This window comes from Vidua chalybeata, chromosome 11, assembly GCF_026979565.1.
Source record: "Vidua chalybeata isolate OUT-0048 chromosome 11, bVidCha1 merged haplotype, whole genome shotgun sequence".
Classification (NCBI taxonomy): domain Eukaryota; kingdom Metazoa; phylum Chordata; class Aves; order Passeriformes; family Viduidae; genus Vidua; species Vidua chalybeata.
In genome coordinates, this window is record NC_071540.1 from 10527723 (window position 1) to 10537073 (window position 9351).

A 9351-nucleotide genomic window follows, 5' to 3' on the forward strand; every position below is an offset into this window, starting at 1 on the left:
CTTATTAATAACATGTCATTCAACATATCTGGCTAATTAATATAGATGCCTCACCTATTTTGCATTCTCTCCAACACTAACAACATGCCAAAGTCAATAAATTCAAAAACAATAACAGAAGCAGCAAACAGGAACACAGGTTATGTTTGAAGATTTCCTGAATTCACCGGGAAATTCCAATCCCTTTTAGATCAAGATGAGATTCAGTATTGCCCTATAACTTAAGACTAGTAGTTCCTACATCAAACATTTATCTCCACAGAGAGAAACAATAACTACTAATTCTATTCATTCTTTGTTCTAGAAATGAATTATTGACAGAAATATTATCTCAGTACAAATGCTGATGTTATTTCAGGTTGATAAATGAAGATACTTCCTGCCCCTTTATTTTATCTCCAAAACACCAGTGTAAAGGTGGGGAATCAACTGATTTAATGTAGAAGATAATGAAATAGTAGAACAACAGATGAGTAATGAAAACTGACAGGTTTTGTATGTATTTGAAGTAAAGGATTTTTTTGTCCAGTAGAAATGCTGTTTGAATTGTTTCCCTTTATTTAATTTTAAATTTCAAAACAACATTCTTTTCTAAGTAGACAATAGGAACCAAAGCAAGAAACTGCATTCAATAAATCTCTAAAAATCTAACAGGCTTCAGGCTATGCTGTACTTTTTCTTTCAAATATTTCCACGTAAAATCAGATGTTAACTCTCTGAGTGAACCCATGTGCAAACTCTTTATTCATCAGATTAATGTTTGTGGCGCAACAGGCAACTGACTACATTTCCACACACATAAGGTATTCATGACTTTCCAGAAAACTTCACATTATTGCAACTACTTTTCAGTTAAATATGTTGCATCTAGTGAAGAAGAAAATAAATTGCAACAAGGTTTAATGGGAAACTACAGTAAATGTATTGACACTAGTAGAAATTTGTTTCTTTAAACAGGACCTTGTTATTACTCTGACAGATGGACTTTTGCCTTTGCATACATTTGAAAAGAAAAGAAAAACCAGCCTTTTCTCTGAGATACTTCAGATTGCCCACTGTGATATCTCTCTCTGTTGTTGCTTTTATTCTGATCCAAGGCACAATCCATAGAAGAATTTAGTCAGCTTCTGTGCTATAGCAGCTAAGGTATATGTTAAAGGGAGAAATAGAGAAGTCAATTCAAGATTCTATTTCACATCTACATTTATACTGCATATTAGTACATGCCTCTAAATTTATACAACTTATGATCTCAGATACACAGAGGGATGTACAATACTGCTGGTAAGGTTCCACTTCTGGTCACTTTGATCAGCAGGAACATGGTAGATGAAGACAGGATAAAACACACTGGTAACAATGCTGGTGTCACCAGGAGAGCAATGAACTCAGTAACACTTGATGCAAAGGCGGCAATATAAAAGTGAAATTAAAGAGTGACTCAACATTTGCACATGTGATAAAAGTGAACTACAATAGAAAGTGTCAAGAAGCAAACCCTGGGAAGTTTGGAAAAGACTTCTCTTCAAATATCTTCCGTTAAGTTTCTAGGATTAAGTACTTATTTTTATCATTCTTCCTCTGAGAAGGACATCTGCAGTACTGCAGGATGCCTGGTTTTTAGGTTGATCAGTCTACATTATTTCAGAAATACTGAATCAGATCTGTTACTTGCTCTGACCCTGTTTGTGGATCCTTATAAATATAATTGTTATGTTGTTATTTTTGTTTTTAAATTTAACACAGATAAATTAACAGTCTGTTGGGATACAGTGAAACCTTGCTAAACTGAACATTTTGGGATCACATCAGTTTGGATGAGAGGAAGTCAGAACTTTTGCAATACAGTGGTTACTTGGTCAAGTATGCATTTTTGCATATGCTAACAACTTCAAAGCATGAAATTCTTAAAATTATAACAGTGGCTAAAGAACAGCAAGAGTGGCAAGTCTGCAAGCCACTGAGTGATATTTTGATTGCTGGTTACAGAATAGTTAAGTCCCATTATGACCCCAAACTGAAAACTGTGTACAGTTTGTGTACAAAATGACCTATGGACTGCAAGGAATTCAAGAACAAAGAACCTGAGCTTTTAGAATACATGGCCTGTATCATGCTTCAGCTCTCCTAATGTCAGTTCCTAATTTCTTTTTTCCTCTTTTTCCAGTTTAAAAGTCTGCTGTATTGCTATCCCAAACAGGACTCTGCAGAATGCAGTACATATTATTGAAAAGTTCTTTTGAGCAATGAAGTAGAAAGCCTAACAACCAGGACAAGACTTAATTTCATGTTCTGATATGGTGAAGTCACTGGGAGTGCCGAAATAACAACAGCAGGGAAAGAATATATAACACATCCTCCTACCATTCTCTCACCCCCTACCCTTTTTCAGCTCGGGGCATTTCTGAGCCACAAGTGCCTTCTAATACTTCTAAGCATTTAGTAAGCCTCCATGGATTTCTGTTCCTTAAGCTTCTCCTGTTGTCCCCTGCAGGCATACAAAGCTTAACATTTAGAGCAACATCCAAGGAGAAGCTGCCTCCTGCTTGACATCTCCCTGACAGCACCAATAAATCCTCAAAAAGAGAAATGGGTTTTCTACAGAAGTAGTACCAACAGGAGCAACAGGTACTGGGATTGAGAGGAAAGAGTGTGTGCCTTCAAAGATAGACCATTAGCTCTGTAATCTCAGTCCTTGCACGGTTGTGTTGCCACTTTGCCATTGACAGATCCTCAACTCTCACCAACTGCCTCGAGGAAGGGGTTCTTTCTGTTTCTCTTTCCAAAGTAATTTCTATGTGCTGCACAGTTTGTAAAATGCTTTAAGGATTCCATGTTGGAAATTGCAATCCAAAGATTGTATTTGAAAAAAACTCTATTTCAGTATCCAACAAAAATTGTATCTAAGACTTAATAATAACAATGTAAAAAAAGTTAATAATATCAATGTGATACCAGTCATCATCTGCTGCAAAGTTATGTTTGGCATTTATTAATGAATCATTTAAGATCTGTACATGGAAGTTGTTCTGACAGACATAATTTGAAAGCACAAATATTGGCCATTGTTTTGTTACCACTGTAGCTGTTTCCAAGTACCATTGGTGCAGTGTAAGTAGGGACATATATTTACGTTGTGACTGGGACAATGCTTTACAAGCTTCCCAGAGGTTTGGCATTTGTGATTAATTTCTTCTCAGTCCTTAAATTATTTATGCATGTAAGGATTTTGACCTGCTAATTTTCATTGCTGACAAATCCTCAGAAAGTCTCCATAGGTAGTGGAGCTGTACTAACTACTAACTATTTAAGGGAATTTACAGAATTCAGGAAAGATTTATTTAAAAACTTAAAAGCTTGTATATTTGTTTCTTAATGTCTACAACTATTTGAACAAAAAATATTTCTCAGATTAACCATGTGTGGTTGGTACATTATGGAACGATATTCTGCAATTACTGTATAATTGAAATAAGAGCTCACAAAGGTGTAGTCTGCAGCAACTAAACAGACTCTGAAAATTAAACAAATTTGCTTTAGATATTCATAATACTACCAAGGACAGAGAGTCCCTCAAAATTACAAATGAAACACCAATCATTATCTCAATAAATGTCTGTTAGCAAATGCTAGGCCAGGCTTTTACTAGAGCAGTCTTTCAGCTCATTTTCTTCCTGTAACATCTGATCTTCTATGCACCATATTTCCATATCAAAATCTAAAATTTAGAATTAAAACATGTTCTTTTAAGACACCGTAGACAAATTAACCGCAAAAGTTGTGAATAGCAATTCTGTATGCACATGTCACATCAGACAGTAGGGGGCAACTTTCATCCACAAGTGGTGCTTTGTTCATTCTGCTCTATAATATCATGACACGACGTGGCTACTTCCAGCACTTACCTAACTTTACTGTGTGGGCTCTATCAATTCTGTAAATGCAAGGTTTTGTTTTTAAATTCCCATTTTCTACTCCAAGTACTGTGCAGAAGAAATATCTGGTGTATATACTAGAAAAATGCTGCAAGATAAAATAACAAACTAGTCTCCAAGCTGTTGAGAAATGAAAGAGAAGGACAATTATATTCCTCTAGTTTGCTGTCAAAGGATTTCTGCAAGACCAATCTCAAAAAGATTATTTTTCCACACGTACATTTTGATAAATAATCCTTCCCTGAATAAGTAATTTTTAAAAGCAATAATTTAACACCCTAAAAATCAGAGCATGGATTAATATAGAAGTTGACATAAATACAAAAATATTTATTAGTGATTTTAGCATGCATAATGAGATTGTGTTTAACAATGAATTCATATTTAAGAATAAAGTCGTGTTCTATATTGTATATCAAGTTAGAATCAGCTGAAAAATGAGAGTTTTGCCATACATTTCCCCTGACAGCAAATGCTAAAATGAAGCCTGCTAACAAAGGAGAAAAAATCAGACATAAAATAGTATTTTCCAAATGTGCCTCACTATATTATACAACTATAATTTTTAATTAAAATATTATATAATGTATATCATTTAATATGCAACAAACTGATTTACCTTTCAAAGTTATGTTTAATTTTTTAAATTATCAGATTAGTGAAAGTAATGAAGTAGAGTAGCACTGAAAATATTTTCATAGCAAACCTTGTAAAGTAGAAAAATAACAGTTGTAATAAACCCCCAAAACGAGGGCTAGTCTTGCTGTGAGGTTCACACAATGAAGTGGTCAGACCTGGGGTGAGTTTTTAGCAAATTTGGGTAGAAGCATGATTTCAAGTGAAGGGTGTCAAATAATGGGAACCAAATCAGACAAACTGTCACGCTCCATTTCAGCTTGAGAGTAAACCTCACTGGATGTCAAACTGCAGTAACAAAGTGACTGCAGACCTTCCTCCTAAAGTGGCCTGAGATCCTTCAGTAATTCAGGCAGGTAACTAAATTCAAGAGCCTTTGTTAGGAACTAAGAATAATTTACAACAAATGTCTTGTCTGGCTTTAAACCCAAAGAAAATGAACTATGTATTTGCTTGTCTCACTGATGCAGCTAAGTATTATTTCTCTAAACATAACCCCACCTTAAAATATAAATCTCCCATTTCAGTGCACTTAAACTGTTTTACTTAATAGACAGAGCATAACATAAACAAGGATTACAAGATGTGAATAGTATCCACCCTCCAGCAGTTCCCAAAATGAACTTACATTTTCATGTTAATACTCAGAGTGTGTAACTGGTATCAACAGTACTACTTTACAAGGAAAATTAATCATAAAAAGCACAGTAAAAAAAGCAGAGCAGACATTTTACCACAAGAGATTAGCTCATGATCCCATAATTTCTGATGTTTTACAAATTACCGGGTGGGGTTTTTTGGCTTTTGTTTTGTTGTGGGTTTTTACTGTTTGTTTGTTTGTTTGTTTTTTGCAATTTTGTTTTGTTTTGTTTTCATTTTGGTATGTTTGTTGGGCTTTTTATCTTTTAACTAAGTCTGAGAAGAATCATGCTGTCTTTTTAATGTGTTTTGACAGGATTGAATTCTAGGTGAAATCAAACAGCTGCTTTCCAGCAACCTCTTGGTCTCCCCTTAATGTTTTTGTCTGTGTGCCCTTTCATGAGCTGTGTGCCAGGACTCAGCTTCAATTCACTTACATCCAGAGCTGGATTTCACATGGACAGTAGATGATGTGGCTGAGGAGGGCCATCCTGGAGGGACAACCAGACAGACTGCCAAGTTCACTTGTGTCCTGCATCTTCCCTTTGTACAAAACAACCTCTGTGTGACAGACTTGCTAGTGAAGTCCTGGCAAGTCACAAGTTGTTATGCTTCTTCCTTCATTAATTGTAAAACCTCATTTCTCACATGGCAAGCATAAAGATCGAGGGAAGCTTCCAGTAAATGCCTAAGTAATTTCAACTCTTATTTGAATAAAAGCCTTTGTCTCAGCAACATCACAGATGCTTTTATGTGGGACCTTTTCAAGGATTGATTCTGTTAGGAGGAAACAATTCTGTTGGATTGTCAAGGCAATCTGTTGCCCTTGAAACGATAAACTAATTCTTAGAGCTTAATCTCTTTTCCCCACATCCTTCTGTGCTCTGTTTTTTTTCTGTAACCACTGAAACTTGCCAAAGTTCACCAAAATTTACAATGAACCAAGTGCAAGAATTAGGGTTATGGGCCTGATAGAATTTGGACTTCCCACTTACTGCAGAAGTAACACAAAAAGTATTTTGATTTGTAGCATCTAGGGAGTTCTTATGAACTTTCCCCAGAGCCCTTCTGTTGATTTCAAAACAAAACTTGCCATTAGTAGAAAATCTGCTTCCCACTTCCCTGCTGTAGGGAGAATGTCCTTCAGAGAAGGATGAAAATGTAGAAACAGCCCGTCTCACACTTACAGGCTTCCTAACAGCCAAATTCTGTGCTCTTCCCAAACAGGCCAGCCCAAAAAGAGAAGATACAGAGGAGAGATTCACCAAGCTCCAGCAGTCAGTGCTCCCCAGAACACATGCTGTTGTAGGCTGCACAGAGAGCTGTACAGGGCCTCTGTTACAAGCCCCTATCATGTCTGATGCTGTGGGTGGAAATATAATCCCATATAACTTTCACAAACGTCTGCAAAAAGCTCTGTTACTACAGACTTTGAGTCAATCACTGTAAATTCCATTCTAAAATAAATGACAAGTTACACTGACTTGTTTGCCTTAACTATAGATAGGCCTGCCAATATATATTGTTGCTGAGGTTATATCTACTGCATTGTGATACACAACTGGTTCTGTTTTATAAATAGATCCATTTTTGTGCATTTCATCTAAGATGTAAATTACACCACTGACAATACCAATTGGAAAGTTTCCAAATGGGTCTGATTTTGGTATACTAAAATAACTGCTTATTACAGAGGAAAGGTTAAGAAATATTTTCAAAATGTGGATTTTCCGTAAAGATTTACTGATGTTTTCTTAAGTTTGCTGTGTTCTCTTTTTTGTTCGTGTACTTTGTGTTTGGAATCAGCTGCTGATTGGTGTCTACTTCTTTCATTTCTCTGGGAAAATTGCCCTGTATATGGTAGAACATCTTCTGTTTTTCATTATCATTGAAGTCAAAGACTATCAGCTACAGTAGCTATTTATACTTATGAGTAGGTAATCAAAAGAATTACTGGTGATAACAGTTCTGCAAGAAAAAGAAACTTCACTTTATTAATTTTTTTTTTTGTGTTGTAGTAATAGAAAGACCTCATTTTTCCCAATAGTTTTTCAAGGATACTTCGGTTCTTGCTGCTTGAATATGTAGGAAATAATTTTGCATTCAACAAGAATGACATTTCGTCTAACTAAGAAATAGATTATTTTCCAAATACACAAACAAATCATTGTTAGATCATGCTCAAGACCTGCCCTGCACAGTTGCAGATATTGGACTACTGAAGTAAGATGTATTTAGACACCAGCAATGGTCAGTTGTTGATGTTAGACCCCATTGCTCAGGGCTGTATCCAGTCTGGCCTGGAAACCAGCTCAGGAAAGGGCACACAGACAGAAACTGTTCCCTGAGCCCAGACTGGATATCCCTAACCCTGCAGGAGGCTGGACTAGAGACCACCTGAGGTCTCCTTAGCCCGATTGTTCCTATCCTGACATAATATTGTGACAGAACTACTACTACTGAGATCCATAAGCATTTCTGTTTGAAGGTTTGTAATGGCTTATTTCCACAGACAAAACATCCTTAGCTGGTACCTGATCATTTACAAGCAGCTCTTGTTGGAGATGAAATTTTGCTAGGAGTTAGACTTTGATGCTGCCAGATGCTGAAAGTTTGAAGTATGATTCAGCAAGGACCTTAAAAATAAAAAAAAAACCTTTTAAAATGCTTCTAAAACCCACAGATGAATGATTCAAGCTCCTCAGAAGTTGCCTCGTCCCATTTTAAAAAAGATGGAAAAAAAATTAAAACTTGTCATAAATACCAACAAGAAACAAAAAGCAAAAAAGCAGTACACATTGGGCTTACTGTGCCAAAAGCAAATTTTTATCAAGTGTATACTAAGGTACTAACCTGAACTCATATTCTGCAATTAATTTCATACAATTTCTTCCAGTATCAGTTGCAGGATCTAGTCCAATTGCTAAGAGCTATAACATAAACAGTAACATGGGTGAAGGTGTATAAAAATATTTATTATCTTTTGCAATTATCTCAAAAAAACTGATGGATAAGTCACTGTTATCACTTGCAGAAAGACCTGTCTGTAATTAAAACATGCAATACTTCTCTGGCTCTGAAATATGAAATATGGTTTGTAGTACAATTTTAAACCTGTATTTTAATTATTTCTCAGTTCCAACACAAACAACCAAATCAAATTTAGCAGCCAATATTTAGTCTTGATATGTTTGGAGACTGCTTGAACTATGATAATGTCTCACTTTGCCTTGAAATAATAAAAAACATTTTAAAACAATATTACTATTAACTTTATTATTGATCTACGAAACTAATAATAAATTTTGTCATATCTACTCTTATATAATGAAATAAGCTTTGACTTACTCTACAGCAAGATTGATTGACTTCACAGAGCTGTTACCTGGTTCATGATGTATTTACTCTTATACCTTCTGTTCCTAGGTTAAGGTTATAAAAGGCTAAAAGCAACATTTAAAACAGATAAAGTTTATTTGAGCTAAAAAAATTTCCATCTTGATCAACATTCCTGGGAACCTGGAGAACAGCAGTTATCATATCACACCAGAAGATAGCATCATAAAGCTACAAGCTGTAACAATAAATGGGAAAAGATATAGTAACAAAACTGATCATTTGACACTGTCATTTCATCTTGTGCAGAACCACTGTGGTGACCAAGTTATGCCACAGTAAAAATTCATCTATTCCACAAAAATGAATGTTATTAAGTAACATTTTAAGGCATGGTAATACCCAGCTTTAATATGGCTCCTTTGTACCTTAGCCTAGAGATTACATAGATGCATGTTTTATTCAAGCTACTCATTGCTAAAATCTAGACAAATAGTACTGGGTTACATCTTCCACTTCCCCTGCACAATGTAGCATTTAGAATTAAGATTTAAGAGCCTTTTGGAAATACAGACTACTTAATGCAAGAACAAAACTTTCTGGTATGATCATATGTTTATGTTGCATAAGATAATACAATCCATCTGTTGGGAAAATCCTTGCTGAATATTATATCTGTTTTAGCAATAAACATGAATAGAAATCAGGATTATTTTCTTAAAATCTGAAACTGAGTAACAGTGAGCCTTACGAAGAAATATGTCTAGGAACCTGAGGCAAATTATACATGTTAATGCTGGAGTCA